This window comes from Pantherophis guttatus, chromosome 8 (assembly GCF_059756535.1).
Source record: "Pantherophis guttatus breed Tessera chromosome 8, ASM5975653v1, whole genome shotgun sequence".
NCBI classification, from domain to species: Eukaryota; Metazoa; Chordata; class Lepidosauria; order Squamata; family Colubridae; genus Pantherophis; species Pantherophis guttatus.
In genome coordinates this window covers 34,450,137-34,467,365 of record NC_142070.1, presented here as the reverse complement: position 1 = coordinate 34,467,365, position 17,229 = coordinate 34,450,137, and positions in this window count along the sequence as shown.

Genomic DNA, 17,229 nt, shown 5'->3' with positions numbered 1-17,229 from the left:
CTGAGGGCCAAAGAATTGAGACCTTTGAACTATGACGCTGGAGAAGACTCCTGTGAGTCCCTTGGACTGCAAGGTGATCAAACTGGTCAGTCCTAGAAGAAATCAACCCTGACTGCTCTTTAGAAGGCAGATCCTGAAGGCGAAACTCAAATACTTTGGCCACCTAATGAGAAGGAAGGACTCACTGGAGAAGAGCCTAATGCTGGGAAAGATTGAGGGCAAAAGAAGAACGGGATGACAGAGAACCAGGTGGCTGGATGGAGTCACTGAAGCAGTTGGCGTGAGCTTAAATGGACTCCAGAGGATGGTAGAGGACAGAAAGGCCTGTAGGAATGTTGTCCATAGGATCGCAAAGGGTCAGACATGATTTTGCAACTAACAACACCAAAGAGTAGAGTTTTCTTGTTTTCTTAATAACTTTTTGGTGGGCAGAAGCTGACAAACCATTTCCTGATCATGAAAGAATGTGTAGCTGTTTTCTAATCCAAGTTTGAAAATACCGATATGTCATCTCCTTGCATTCTCAATATATTGAGAATATGTGCCCACGCTATAGTTGACCCCACAAAACAGTCAGGAGATAAAAGAGATCACCCTTCATTCTCAGGATGATGGGCCAAGAAATTTATTCATCAGAACTATCTTCACAGAGATTGATAAAGTAAGATTAGAACAAAAAAACAAAACAAAACCCCATATAGCTCAAAAAAATAATAATAAACATTATCTAGTTCTGAAGTTGAAAGCTGGGCAGAAGGGAGAGGAGAACAATGGATAAGTGATTGTCTCTAGTTCCAATTCATTGTTTTCTTTCATAGGTAGATTATGGCATCTCTCTAGTTTGTCTAATATGGTTGTTAAATAATAAATAAACAAGCAAAAAGTTTATTTATTAAAGTAAATAATATAAATAATTTCGTTATTCTGTCTCCATTCATAAGATAGAGTGTTTTGTTCATAAACAACTCATCTTTCAGCCAACTATGCTGGCTCCCAATGAAGAGAGTTAGAATATGTGGACATTATCAACTAGCTTTGTTGGACTATCACTAGAACTAGATAGTTGGACTATCACATGCTATTCTATCATGTTAGAATAGCATTTTCAAAAGAAAATCAAATATGAAAATCTGATCAATTTGCCTGTGGAATTCAAAAACAATATTTATTTATTTATTTATTTATTTATTATTTATTTATTTAAAAAAGAAGCAATGCCATTTTAATATACAGGGAGAAAGGAATGAATCACTAAATCAATAAATAACGCATACAAGCTTTCAAGAAATTACTGGGTAAGCTAATCACCACTTCTGTCTACATCAAAAGTTGTATGAGACTGCCATTAGTTAATAGTTACTTAGATACTAATGTTTAACAATCCTTTGCTGACAGGTAATTCTTTCCTCAGCTAATAGAGCAGAACAAACACATTTAAGAGATCTCTATGGAGCTCAAGTAGCCAAAATTGTGGATTTATGTTGATGATCATCAACTAACCTTCATGGGACTAGCCTTCTTTCTAAAGCTAGTAATACCTTTAAATCTTTTCTGACAGCTTATGCTGATAAAGAAATCACTACAGACCAATTGCTCAATGAAATGTTCAATGGGATTATTTCTAAGCAAAACAAAATTCAACAAAGCAACCAATTTAGGAATAGCTAGATGCTCCACACAGACCAATTAAAATATTGAGCAATGCTTGAATACTGTAGCATAGATTCATTCTTCTTCTTTAAGTCATTTTAAGGGATTTGGATTAAATGGAAGTTTCATTATAGTTCTATTTCACAAAGTTGAAAAATTCAGCTTTCTTTTATAATATCAGAGGAAATCTCCATGTTTTTCACCTGCAGGAATATATGACTAAGGTTAGGAGATTCACTATAAAACTAGTACCAAGAGTATATCAAGAGTATAAAATTCACTATAATACTGTAGACAATGCAATTTAATTTTAAGCTTTTTTATGTGGGCAATGAACATTTAATAAATGCTTTATAAAAACAGTATATGAATGTAAAATGGAGAACTCCAAGAAGTAACAGTATATAACATAAGTGTATTCTTAAAGAAAACCCTATATATGTTTACCATAGGTATATACACAGTGGTGGGATTCAAATAATTTAACAACCGGTTCTCTGCACTAATGATTTCTTCCAACAACCAGTTCACCAAACTGCTCACAAAGTTAACAACTGGTTCTCCCGAAGTGGTGCGAACTGGCTGAATCCCACTACTGTATATACACAAGTTCCTCCAGTTTTCTTGGCAACATTTTCAGAAGTGATTTGTCACTGTCTTCTATCAAGGCTTGAGAAAGAATAACAGATCATCAAATCATTTTAAATTAGTGCCTAAAATAGTCAGCAATATGTTAAACAGTGTCCAGTGTTATTAAAGACCTCTCCTAAACTTAAAAAGGAGAGTCCTCAGTGGAAAATTCCCTTAAGAGTCAGTAGAAATTCCCCGTAAAAATAAAGGAAAACCGCTTATTGCCAACTGCCTGTATTGCTTATTGCTGGTTTTAGCCCAAGAAACCTTGTCTCCATTCATAAGATACAGGGTTTCATTCATAAATTAGGTGGAGATACAATGTAGCAGGCGATCTTCGAAACCAGAGACAGCAATAACTCAAAGTGGCAATACAGAGAACTAGACAAAGAACTAAAGGCAGACAGGGATTGATCACCATAGCCAAACCAAATTAAAGGGCATTAAAGGACATGAGATTTAACATCTATGCCCATACTTCCTATGCCCATGGAGAACAACTACAAAAACCATATGGCCTACAAAGAAAAAAAAATCCTATTGATAAGGGATATAACAAACAAGATATTTCTTCTGGTCATAAAACATACACCACACTCTGCATTTGCTTCACAAACACAAAGGGCTCAAATTCTATAAAAAATCTCACCGATGTATCAGCCGGTTGCCAGCTGGTCCCAAGAATGAAATCTCTTATTGTTTTTGGGAAATAAAACCTCCTTTCTAAGCAGCTCACCTTGTGTCTTGATTGCCTGCACTCTTTTTTTTTTCCCAGCTCAGAAGAAAAAGGATCCAGATAAACTCTTTCATCAACAGATTCTCGAGATACGTTATTTCATATAATGTGAGTCATTATAGAGAAACTGTCTGATAGCTTATTTGCTGCATTCTTCTGTATGGGCCACTCAAAGAACCAGAGCAGTTGTGTTGAAATGTAATAGTTTGGATTCCCAGCAACAGGGGATGCTTTCAGAGGGATAAGGGGCACCTTAGCCTGGGTATTTTGTGTGAGAAAAAGAGAATGAAGACAGCCCCTCCCTAAAAGTTCTAAGAATATATATTAGATGCAGGTAGTAAAGTGCTTCAGTTTGGCAAGATTCTTTTTATAGTCTGAACAATAAAGAATTCTGTTTGGAAGAATTACCACATGTCTTTCTTGGTTTTTAGGCCTGACAGTAATTGATTTTAACCATCAGAAAGAAAGACAAATGGAAGTGTTTCTTTCAAATATATTTTTCTTAGGTCACAGAGTAGTTGAAAATCAATAGTAAAACCTGAAACTGAATTCAGAATTTTTGTGGCTGAGTGTGAATTTGAAGCTGGATCTCTACCACCTCACCCCCATACACATATTGTTATATCACATATGTGAGATAGATTCGGGGGTGGGCTGCTGGGGGTTCATAGGGGTTCAGGAGCACCTCTAGCTAAGATTCTGTGCAATTCAGAGAACCCCCAAATCGCAGTCCTGACTGACCCCGCCCACTCCACCCTGCCCTTCCTAGGAATCTCCACATGGCCCATTTTGGATGCAGGGCACACGCGGAGGCTCAGGGAGGGCAAAAAGCGGGCCTACTGGAAGCCTGTTTCCAGCCTCCAGAGGGCCTCCAGAGCTTGGGAGGCCGTTTTCACCCTCCCAAAAGCTTGATGAAAGCCTCTGGAGCCCAGGGAGGGCAAAAATGATCCCCCCTCCATGGTGCAGGAGGCCGACTAAGCCACACCCACCATGACCTCACCCACCCAGCAACCAGGCAGAGAATCCCTTGCTAAAATTTTTGAAGTCCACCCCTGGATAGATATATTAGTTATGTTTGACTTAATATTCATAGGTTTCTTGATTTTGTTTTAGTGAATAAGCTATAAAGATGTGAATGTGAACTTCCGCTGTATGTCTTCAAATTTAAATATATCAAATATGAAGAACTATATATATTGCTTTATAGCAATGTACACACATACATAGTAAAGTACACACACACATATAGGTGTGTCTGTGTGTCCGTGCATTTGTGTGTCTCTGTCTCTATCTGTATAGATTTGGCACCCCAAATCTACTATATTACATTGTTGATATATAACTGCTCCATAATGAAAAGATGAGGCACTTTATTTTGTTCTTCTGTTTTCTTTCCTTTGTGGCAAATTAAATTTTATATCTAGAAACTGTGTAATAAGTACCCTATTGTTATTCACACAATTTTAATTTAGCTAAAAAGCAACAAAATACAAAACCATGAATGATAAGATCTTGGGGGAAGGATGCATTTTATCAATGTTGAAAAATACAACCACTAAAATCATTCTGAAAATTCCGAACAGACCATGTGCCAAAATCAAAGCTACTATATGTGAAACTGTTTATTGTATGATACCAAGATCAGTTTTCGATTATTAACTCCAGAGGTGCAAAACTATTGGATAATGGAAAATGGTTAACAATGATGTGCTTTTTACGTTTCCCCTTTCTTTTTGGGGGGCAGATTGTCTTTTGTTGTGTATTTTTCTTCTCTAGATACTAGAGCAATAAGATATTCTTTGGGAAAAAAAGAGGATAAATCAAAATGGTCTTCAGTGGAGTGTAATATTAAAGCTGTCCAGAACAAGAATGATTGTATCTTATCTTGTTTACTGAACATAATAGTTTTATATATTCTCATTGATGCTGATGATATGTTAGCTCTCTGGAGATTACATTTGCATTCTTTATCAAGTATGAAATGATGATGATTCAACCTCTTTCTGCTGTGTGCCTTCCCCTTTAATTATAAGCATAATTGCTACAACCTTCCTGAATAAAGAAACTCTTCAGATTTGAATCCTATACACTCACACGGACACCCACACATGCAGTCACTCAGATACATTTCATTTTTTTCCATGCAATGGGCATGACCATTTTTTTTTTTGAAAAACAAAACAATTTCATTAATAATATATCCTCAGTAAGGAATAAATAAATAGTAACACCTTAAAATTAATTGTCAAGGTTCCGACTGACGAACCCAACCAAATCTAAATGAAAATGATTAGATATCACCCTAATATTTATCTCTGAAACTATCTAACTCATGCTGCATATGTCTTTACAGGAAAAATTATGGAAAAGAAATTAAAGATTTATTGTATAGATTTTATTTTTTTCATTTTATTAGCCTAGAACTAGTAGGATACATTTTCTACCATGTTTTCCCAAAAATAAGACCCTGTCTTATATTTTTTGAACCCAGAAATAAGCACTGGGCCTTATTTTTGGGGAGATCTTATTTTGGGGGGCATGGAGCAAGAAGGGGTTCCTCTTGCCATCTTACCTAATTTCCAGCTCTGTCTCCCTAACCCTAACCAGGAGAAATGGCAGGCACTAGCTGTGCATGCCGTTAAATATTTTCAGGGAGGGCCTATTTTTTTTTGGGGGGGGGCTTATTTCAGTGCATGCGCTCAAAAGCCCAATTGGGCTTATTATCAGCGGGTGTCTTAATTTTGGGGAAACAGGGTAGTTGCTCAACCAGCGTAAGTGTCGGATATTACATAGCAAGATATCTGAATAGCACCAAGTTCATCAAGATTACTCTCTATATATTAGAAACTGCTTATCAATGCATGCCACAAAATATTTTTAGTTAAAAGTCTGACTGTTGCACCACAGTAAAATTTGCACATAAAAGTAGAGATTGGGCTTAATAAGAACTGACACAATCATATTTGGATACATTGTCATAGCTAAAAATTTAAAATATTATGTAATAGTGCTAAGGACCATTTTTGTAATTTACAAAATATTTGCAAAAGTTAATTCTAGAATATATTAATTATTCAGGACTTTTTATTTTGTTTACACTTCCGTGAAGTCCGGGAACATTGTTTTAGCAAAAATATCATTTAATCTTTAAGGTGTAGGGGGAGGGAAAGGCAGGAGGAAGAAAAAGAGTTTGATAAATAATGGATTGACCCTCTACATGAAACCATAAAGCAGATATCTAGGTTGCTGCCATTCAAATGAATAGAAACCGGCAGCAATTCTAACACCTTTCCAATTTCAATTTTGTAGCATTTGCAGGCACCATGCTGGAATGGTAAACATTTTAATGGTCAGATTTTGTCCATTTCACCATTACTATTTCCTATTTTATCCCCAGGTTTTTGTGTGAGAGCGAAATGAAAAGGTGACAGATTGCTGCAAATCAAATGAATGGGAGATGTCATTTGCATTCATTTCAGTTGCAGCAAAACACTATTTTCCATTCCTTCATTGTCCTTCTGAGACACCTTTTTATGGCTCCTAAAAATTCAAGTGCCAAGCGGTCCACTTTGATAATGTAACAGGAATCTTGGGCATTAGCTTATGTATTGATTAAATAACACTAACTTATTTTATAAGCATAGTTCATCTCTTTGGTATAAATCCACATTGATTGAGATTAATAGAAAGATGTTAAAAACATGCTGTGATATGAAACTTCAATTTTACCCATACATAGAAAAGGGAATTCTCAAAGGTAAATGCTTTATTCATTCAAAATTATTTGGCAGTAACTATAGGAAACTAAGGTTTCCTATAAATACAAAACAGTGGAGAGTTTCTGGTTCTTTACAAAACAAATCTGCAGTGAATGTTCTTTCTTCTTTAAAAAGATTATTCTGGGAAGAAAGACTTTTTAGAAACGTCCCTATTTTGGTCTTTAACTCTCTCTGTTTTGGAACATCACTAAAAAGTGGCAAGGAGAAGCCTGCAATTTATCAACATGATTTTTGAAAAGTGGAGAATAATGATCAGCTAATAAATATTAAATATCACTTAATATTAGAACAGTTGATTTGGTTTATGTCCTCATTAGTAGAAAGATAATTGGAATCCAACAATTAACACTTAAACTCCCACTAAATGTACCAATCCAAAAAAAGAGCAAGAGCAACACACATGGACTTCAAATAAAGTTCAATTCATAGATAGAATCACATTACTGCATTATGCTATACTGTATGTGCTGTATTAATATAAGAATTAAATCTGCACTGAAATTCGGCACTAGAGGAGGTTATCAACAATACCAGCAATTCTTCCAAACTTGTAATAATATTTATTAATACTAAGCATATTAAAGTAATCAATTCAAATAATTTATGCTTGGTCCAAATCTTCCTTCCTTCTACCCAACAAATGAAAACAAAAGGCATAAAACTAGGTTGTTGTCATTCAAATGAATAGGAAATACAGTAGTAAAAGACATTGTTTTTGTGCATGGCATATTTCTATAGACCAGGGGTGTCAAACTGGAGGCCTGTAGACAGGATGCGTCATGCACAGGCCACGCCCACCCCAGATCCGCAAAGGGAAAAAATGTTGTGATACATCACATGACAGCAATGTGATGCCATAAATTTGACACCTGTGCTATAGAGGAATTAATGTTGTTATTCCAATGAAAGGCAACGCCAACTGAAAATAAAATATAGCTGTTGACAAATGTTATATAGCACCCCTGAATGGAGGTTTTTGTTGCTCTCCAAATTGACCGCAACTTGGTTTTGTTTCACAGTCACTCTATGTGTGTACTGGCAATAAAACTTACAACTGCAAACACAGAACAAGGGAAGAATGACCAATAACACTGAAACATTATAGAAATGGTTTAATAAATTCAAAAGATCAATTCAATCCCAAGGTTCTCTAAGAGAAATCTTGCCTAGAAAGATACAAAATGATGAATGCTGATCTCCTGAAATCACTAAGCTATGAAGCATTACAAAACTTTCCCTCCTCTTTTAAATACAGCTGCGTGATGAAGCAGGCCTGCCTTGATGAATCACAGGGATGAGGCTGTCCTCAAGCTTATCTTTGGCATTGAAAAATGAGGTCATTAGTAAAAATAAAATGCAAATATTATCAGATGTCAGGTCATTTTTCTTAAGACATTTGGCTTAGAATTTTATCCTGGTATGAATGTATATATATACAATAGCAGAAGCCTTATAACAATTTAAAATCCCCTATAAACCTCAAAATTAACACCTAATTGCTGTGTTGTTTTTTTAAAAAAACCTCACTATTATTTTTTTTAAAAAATAAGGATGCTGTTATGACTATCCCATTTACTACCCTTCATACCAAGCACTAATAGTGATACATCTCAAGATTTCATCAGTAAGTGACAAAGGAAGGAGAGGAAAGGGAAGGTGGGGGGAGGGGGGGGAGAGAGAAAATATATTCAATTATTTTTTTTTAAAAAAAAACAATAATTGAAATTGTGAATTTGGTACTGTAGGAAGTTAGCATCTACCCCTCTCCTAAAAGAATGAAATGTTTTAGGAAATATTAAAAAGGTAGAATATTATATTTCCCTGGATGAGAAAAGGAGAAGCATGTTTTAAAGTCAAAGCAGCTCCCTGCACCTCCCTGCCCCCCACTTCAACTCCAGGGTGATGGGATTAAGACATAGCTCTCAGGATATGATAGGGTTAGCCCTCTACCCATCTAGCAACAGAACTCACCACATGGCACCTGGGGAGATTGTATCACCCAGCAAGATCCAATCAAGCTTGGGACTCGACACTACAAAGTTACCCTTGCATGGCCCCATGGGAGTCTGACAACCAATTAGGATACAGGAACAGGAAGCTCCAAGGTGGGGCCCAAGAGAGGGTATAAATCTTTCTCTCTATCTCTCCCATGTGCTTTTTAACCCAGGACCTCAAAACTGTGTGGTCAGGGGTGAAATATACTAACCTTCCTTACCAGTTAGGAAGACCTTCTGCACATGCGCCAAACCTTCTGTGCATGCACAGAAGGTAAAAAAAACATTACTTCCTGGTTAAAACCAGGAAGTAATGACACCCAGGCGGGTGGGCGGAGCTTCGCTCCACCATTGCTACTGGATCGCTGAAGCAACGGCCAAGACCACTACCAGACCAGGCAATCTGGTCTGATCTGGGACCATTTCACCCCTGCATGTGGTCCTGGCCACCATTAAACCATCTTTTCAAGCAGTCTCCATGTTTCCAGTGTCTTTCTCTCCACCTGGAACTGAACCCAGATGGACATTTCTTCCAACAGTACTATGCTATATAGAGACAGATTGGTGATGTTAAGTAAAAAAAAAAAAAAAACACACACACACACACACAAAACCTCAGCAGAGGAACTATGGATTTTATACATCTCTCATGACCCTATCTATCTCAAATGCTGCTATGCTGCTTCGCCTTGGTAGGGCAGTGTTCCTGGGAGCAATGAGTGTACATCTCAAGATTGTACACCAGGACTATGTAGTCCTAGCAGGATCACCCAAGGTGTAAAGGCCAGACCAATTGGCCAGTTAAAACAACCAGGCACCTGTATTATGCAGCAGCAATAAGATGGATGATCATTTTACTAACAAAGGAAGAAGTACCATTTCATGTTTCACAAGAGAAGGCAATGGCAAAATATCCTTATCTTTTACAAGAAAATTGCATGGGTAGAAAGTAAAGTACAGTATGAAGCAATATTAATATGATGGTTGAAAGCATGAATGATTTTAATATCTAGTAAGGAAATAGAAAGAACGCAAGAAAAAAACTTAATACTAAGCTAATGACAATAGGTAAAGCATTAATACTGAGGATACTGAAACAGTGAATAGCTTCTGCCTTTTAAAATTGAGTGTCAACAATAAAAGAACCGCAAGTCAAAAAACATGCTGCTGACTAGCACTTTGTAGAGTATGAATAAAGGCCTTGGATATACAGTTGCCATAATGTGTTTATACCTGTAAAGATCAGTCTGATAGCAATTCTATGGAAACAAAAGTTGGACTTTTAAGGATAGAGCCCATATTGTTGTGTTTGAACTTTAGTGGGTCAGATACCGTTTGCCAGGGAACCCCTTCATCCTATCATCAGCTATCATTGCAATTTAACAGCAATAAAATCAGTGTCAAAACAAATTACCAATGGCCAGGGGTGGGTTCTACTTACCTTTAGTACTGGTTCGCAATGGGGCTGCATGCAAAGAAGCTTCCTGATGATGTCAGGGTCAGTGGGCGGAGCCTCCCTCCAGTTTTACTACTGGTTCTATAGAACCGGTCTGAACCGGGGACAACCCACCACTTCCAATGGGTAATAAAGTGGGGTCACTTGATAAAACTTGGTTACTCACATAGCGATATGCATCGTATGGAAGCTGCCTAGCTTTTTCCTAGCTTTTTGCTTCTGTCATGAGTTCAGCCATGTGTCTAGCCCCCAAGCAATTAGAGACATCTATCAAAAATATTCATCAATCATAGTATTGTGATTGGTGGTTGATTTCTCATGAATTTCTTAAAAGGGAAGCCTTTGATGCCAGAAGTTTTAACCAATCAGTTTTTTTAAAATATTCTGAATATCCTAGATTAGGAAATGAATTCAAATGGCTTACTAGATCTTACTAGTTTAGATGCATAAGAAGAACTTACCGTGTTTTCCTGAAAATAAGACCCTGTCTTATATTTTTTTGAATGCTGAAATAAGCACTTGGCCTTATTGCCATGCGGTTAAAAGCCCAATTGGGCTTATTATCAGGGGATGTCTTATTTTGGGGGAAACAGAGTATATCAGACGTGTCAAACTCAAGGCCCGTGGGGCAGATCTGGGGTGCTTAGGTCTGGTCGGCCTGGAAACAGCAAAGGACTGGCCTGTGGGGCCTCTGCCAGCAAAAATGGAGCTGGGGGGACACACATGATCCCCTGCACCCTGCTTTCGGCCGCAATGGCCTCCTACAGCCCTTTGCCAGTGTAAATGTCCCCCCAAGCTCAGTTTTCCCTGGCAGAGATCTAGAAAAACAAACTAAAAACAAAACAAAAAGAGAAATCTTTCCTCTTTTGCATTTGAGCATGGAAAAAGGGACAGGAAAGGAGAAAGAGAAAGAGAAAAGAAAAAGAAGGGAAGATGGGAAGAGAGCTAGGAAGGAAAAATAAGGAAAGGGGAAAGAAGAAAGGATAATGAAGAGGGAAGGAAAAAGAAAAAAAGGAGGAGGGAGGGAGGGAGGGAGGGAAGGAAGGAAGGAAAGAAGGAAGGAAGGAAGGAAGGAAGGAAGGAAGGAAGGAAGGAAGGAAGGAAGGAAGGAAGGAGATTATAATGAGAGTGAGGAAGGGTCTCAGGGAAGTCCTGCCTTAGCACTTGACCCCAGGTGCCCCCAACATGAATGACATCGAGCTGGCCACACCCACCATGGCCATGCCCCTCCGGCCTTCTGAGGTCAAACACAACCCTAATGTGGCCCTCAATGAAATCAAATTTGACACCCCTGACTTAGATGCATGAGAAGAACTGGTAGTGGGAGCACAAATTATATGGTGGAATTGTTTTTTGTAACACTTTAAGACCATGGTGGAGAAAAGCCCTTAGGGAAGGACTGAAGATACTCCTCCCTAGCTAGATGGAGAATATTATGTACTAGAAAAGTAATTGACATTGGTGCGTGAAGCACTTAAATATAACATAAAGAAAAATATAGTGTCTGCCTTTGTATTACTTTTGTTGATAACAACAAATATGATTTATTTAGCAGGTAATAAAGTAATGAATATATATACAACTCACTTGCATCACATTCTTTGGTAAATGAGAAGATTTCATGGTTCAGATCACTGACTTCCAATGGATAGTTCTTTTCTTTTTTAAAAGTTACAGTATATTATGGATTGATGGCAGATTTGCTGCAGTGTGATTGCAAGTACAACAAAGGAAATGAATAGAACACATTAATGTGCAGAATATTTATAGCTAGCATCCAAACATAAAGTTATATCACAGAGGCAGAAACAATATTTGGAGGTTTTGATCATTGACTTCAGTGATAAAACAAATATTGTCCATGCTGAAAGTCCTAAAGTTAAGCCTTTACATCTCCAGTGATTAGAGTTTAGAGAGCTGCTTGAAAAAAATAATATAGAGAGCTATGTAGCCCTGTACAGTATAGTTTAATATGATATCCTTTGAGCACACTGTTATCAGTGTTTTAGACTTTTGAATTTCATTCTGCCTGAAAACGTTCCAGTTTATGCAACAGTCCTAAGGAATTTCCTATATTGCAAAGGATTTGGGAAGCTGTCATATGGCTTCACCCAACAAAAAGTTTCAACTAGTTCAATGTATGGCTATGAACTTTGGAATGCAATAATGTCTACTATGGAAAGTGAGTTTGGTATAGTAGTTAAGGCATTAGGCTATAAAACAGAAGATTGTGAATTCTAGTCGTACCTTAGGCACAAAGCCATCTGAGTAGCCTTGAGCCAATCACTTTCTCTTAGCCCTAGGAAGGGAAGCAATGGCAAACTACTTATGAAAATCTATTCAGAAGCTTGTCCAGGCAGTCTCTAAAAATTGGATATGATTAAACAGGAGAAAAATTAACTTAACATCTAGTATTGTATGCTCCCTCATTAATTTATGGGATATAATAGTTTCTGTACTATCATATAAAAGAATACAAGGATATTGAAAGAGAAACCAAAATGCACTTTTTACTACAGCTGAATATTTCTTTTAAACCTTTTTAAATCATTAGGTTATATGAAAACAACAGTGGACCATGCCTTTCTCCCTTAATTTATAGTTATATTCAGAATAAATCAATTATATAGTTTTTTAAAAATTGCTTTAGAGAAAATAAAATATTGTAACATTTTCTCTCTTTAATCCTCCCATCTTCATTCACATTCAAAAATTAAAGAGACAAATAAATTGCAAATCTTGCAAAATGTTCTTTCTTTATATGACACTGAATAAAAAGAGACCCATAGCAGATAGCCGCCCATATCAAGCAAGTGTGGGAATTTTTTGCTCTTATTTAAAGGAGTAAACTATGCAATTAGTAATAAAATCATTGATCAAAAAGACGTGGATGATTTTCTATTTTATAACTATTTAGTAGTTATAAAAACATTATTCAATGGGATATATGCTGTTAACATAAAATCAGAATTAATGAATTTTAATGCAATAATATTAATGGCAATTCTTTTAAATAATGGAATTTAGAGAGCTGGAAGTTAAAACATACGAAGAATGGTTGCAGGAATTGAGTTTGTCTAGTCCAGTGAAAACAAGAACTAGATGCAACATCTAGCATTGGAACAGCAGTATTCCAATATTCAGGGGGCTGCCATAAAGAAGAGGGGGTCAACGTATTTTCCAAAGCACCAGAAGGCAGGAAGAACCAATGGATAGAAACTAATTAAGGAAAGAAGTAACCTACAACCAATGGATATACTGAGAACAATAAACCAGTGGAATTGCATGCCTTCAGAAGTTGTAGCTGTTTTATTACTGGAGGATTTTTAAAAGAGACTGGGCTGAATGTATAGAGTATAGGGTCTCCTGCTGAAATGGTATAGGATCTCCTGCTTGAGAAGGAGTTAGACTAGAAGATTTCCAAAGTCCCTTCCAACTCTGTTATTCTGAAAAAAAATATATTAAAAAGCTGGGTTTAATTCTATATGTGGGTACCTACAAAGGGTTTGAAATCTGAGTTTTTTGAACAAAGTTAATTCTGGACAATTTGACAATTAAAATACAAAATCCCATTTATCCACTCATATTTAAAAAGGCTGGAAGTTGGTAATATATATTTTGAAGTGATGTTTTACAAGTAGAAAGTTCAAACCAAGTTCTTGGATCACTAAATGAATTTAGTTGTGGGTAATTATTCCATTGTCAGTTACAATAGCCAAAAGCTATGTACCTTGCTTGAAATGGTTTAAGAAATGTCAGCACATTCAAATATGTAGGTTTACAACTTTATAACACCTCAAATCATTTGCACATAGCTTTTGGGCAAAGATCATGCTGGCATAGCATTGAAGGCCAAAAAAGAAAAAGAAAGGAAAGAAAAAGAAAAGAAATCTGAAAAAAAAAAATCAGGATAGACATTGCTCCTGGGCACATGTAATACAAAATGTGATAGGCATTTCTTTTGTTTAGCTTTGTCACTTGAACAGGCAATTCCCCTCTTCATTTAGAGAAGAAGATAATATGATTCTTTTCCTATTATGTTAAACCTTCTATAAACCATCAGAAATAGAAAATTAATCCTTTTAACAATTAATTGAAATTAAAGGAATGTAATTAAATATTATTGAATTTTCCGCTGTAAGATATGGAATGGTCAGGAGCAGAAATGCTTTTAAAAGAGGTTCAAATAAAAATTCTTGAATATGGATATGCAATTTTCAGCTTCCAAAATAACATGTCCATAAACTAACATGACATGATGGAAAGATAAACTTGTAGCTTTATTTGAGCTAAGCTTGATTCTCAGTGACTACGTAGATACATGCATGCAATTTTCATGGCAATAATATGGATGCCACTGTCTTTTTGGATTTCTTCCCCCCATAATCTTCTAATTTAGTTTTCAATCTTAAGATTCCCTAGTGGTCTTCCAACCACATACTAACCAGTTTAGGTTTACTACCAAGAAGAATCAGGTATGCAACTGAAATTCTACTTTTTAAGTAAAATGTTATTACATGAGGGTAGAGATTCGTTCTCTGAACTTGTGGCTTGGTTTCCAAATGTTATATTACCAGGCTTGGTAACATCTTCAACAGAATTTAGGGAATGTAAGTGTTGGTGTTCTTCTGCTTGTAATGGCTGCATTGGGTCTTCTCAGGTGAGAGTCTTGGGAAGGGTCTTGGAATGGGTCAGGTGTGGGTCACATCATGTTGTTATGTTGTGGGAAAACAGTGGACTAAAATAGAATGACTAATGCAGTGGTGAAATCCAATTTTTTTTACTATCGGTTCTGTGGGAGTGGCTTGGTGGGCGTGGTGTGGCTTTGTGGGTGTGGCAGGAGAAGAATACTACAAAATCTCCATTTCCACCCCACTCTGGGGCCAGCCAGAGGTGGTATTTGTCAGTTTACCAAACTACTCAAAATTTCTGCTACTGGTTCTCCGAACTGCTCAAAATTTCCGCTACTGGTTCTCCAGAACCTGTCAGAACCTGCTGGATTTCACCCCTGGACTAATGGCTAGATATAGCAATAGTCTTCTTACACTGAAAGTGAAATAGATGGCATATGGTAATGTTGGTGGATCTCAGTGCACTTCCACAATTTCTTTGCTATCTGCAAAACTTCCTGTCTCACATGTCATTTTCTAAAATATTTTTTTAATTAAAAGTCAAACAATTTATAGTGTTTGAAGAATATTTCATGGCAATTAATTTAATTTAATTTAATTTAATATTTAAATTTATATACCGCCGTTCTCCCGAAGGACTTAGGGCGGTGAACAGCCATAGGTAAAAAACATAGAATACAAAATTTAAAAACAATTTAAAATGTATTAAACAATTTGGCCTGACAGTTAAAATCCCCCATTTAAAATTCAAATTAAAATTACATCATTGGAAAGTTAGACCAGCCCGGCTTGATGAAATAAAAAAGTTTTGAGGGCCTGATGGAAAGTACGTAGATCCGGAATAGTCCGTACCTCCAGGGGGAGCTCGTTCCAGAGGGCAGGTGCTCTCACAGAGAAAGCTCTCCCCCTGGGGGCCACAGTCGACATTGTTTGGCTGACGGCACCCAGAGGAGCCCCTCTCTGTGGGAGCGTACTGGCCAGTGGGAGGCTCTCGGCGGCCGAAGGCGGTCTCGTAGATATCCAGTTCTTAAGCCATGGAACGCTCTAAAGGTGGTCACCAACACCTTGAATCACACCAGGAGGACCACCAGGAACCAGTGCAGCTCACACAGGAGAGGTGTTATATGGGAGCGCCATGACGCTCCCATAATCACCCGCGCGGCCGCATTCTGGACCAGTTGGAGCCTCTGGGTGGTCTTCAAGGGGAGCCCCATGTAGAGAGCGTTGCAGTAGTCGAGGAAGGAAGTGACGAGGGCATGAGTGACCATGCACAAGGAGTCCCAATCCAGAAAGGGACGCAACTGGCGAATCAGGCGAACCTGATAGAAAGTCCCCCTGGCCACGGCCGTCACATGTTTTTCTAAGGACAGCCGTGCATCCTTAGTTGCGAGCCCTCTCTGTGGGGGCCAGCGACTCGCCCCCAATAGTCAGAGATGGCACTAACTGACTATATCGGGACACCGGGAGCCACAGCCACTCGGTCTTGGATGGGTTGAGCTTGAGCCTGTTTCTCCCTATCCAGATCCGCACGGCCTCCAGACACCGGGACATCATGTCAAGGGCATCATTGGGGTGGTCCGGGGTGGAGATGTACAGCTGAGTGTCATCAGCGTACTGATGGTACTTCACCCCGAAACCACGGATGATCTCACCCAGCGGCTTCACATAAATGTGTGTTGTGGCCCCGCCCTCTGAACCTATTTCATCGGAGGAAGAAAGCTCCAAACATGAGGAGGAGGAGTCAGCCAGGCCTCCCTCTCCAGGCCCCTCCCCTCTGGCACTGTCTCAGGTGCCAGCCAAGGAAGAGGAGATTAGCCAGGAGCCAGGTGTCTTGGATGAGAGCGAAGGAGAGCCGTCATTCCTGGATGCATGCCAACGAAGGCATGATAAATGGTTGCAGCAGTTAAGGAGGCGTGTAGGGATTAGAACTGAGTCACTGGACCACACCCCAGAGACTATATAAGAGAGGGTGGTGGCTAGTAAAACTCCGTGATGAACAAAAACGAACTTTGGCTAGTCACTTGAACAACGTCTGAAGCTGCCGAAAGGAATATTGTTTTGCTGGACTATTTGCAATGCGTATGTAATTTTGTGTTATCTGTTGCAGTAAAAGCTCTTGGCAGACGGTGATTATATTGCTGCCAAGTTTGAGATAACGACCTGTGTGCGTGCCAAGTACTTTCTTAACCCTCGGCTGGCTGTGTTTGTTTGTGTGTGTGTGTGGACGGGGACAGATCAAAGTTGAACAGAAGGGGCGAGAGACCCCTGTGGCAACCCACATACAAGGCGCCTCGAGGTCGACCTCTGCCCCCCCGTCAACACAAAACTGCAACCGGTCAGAGAGAAACCACCG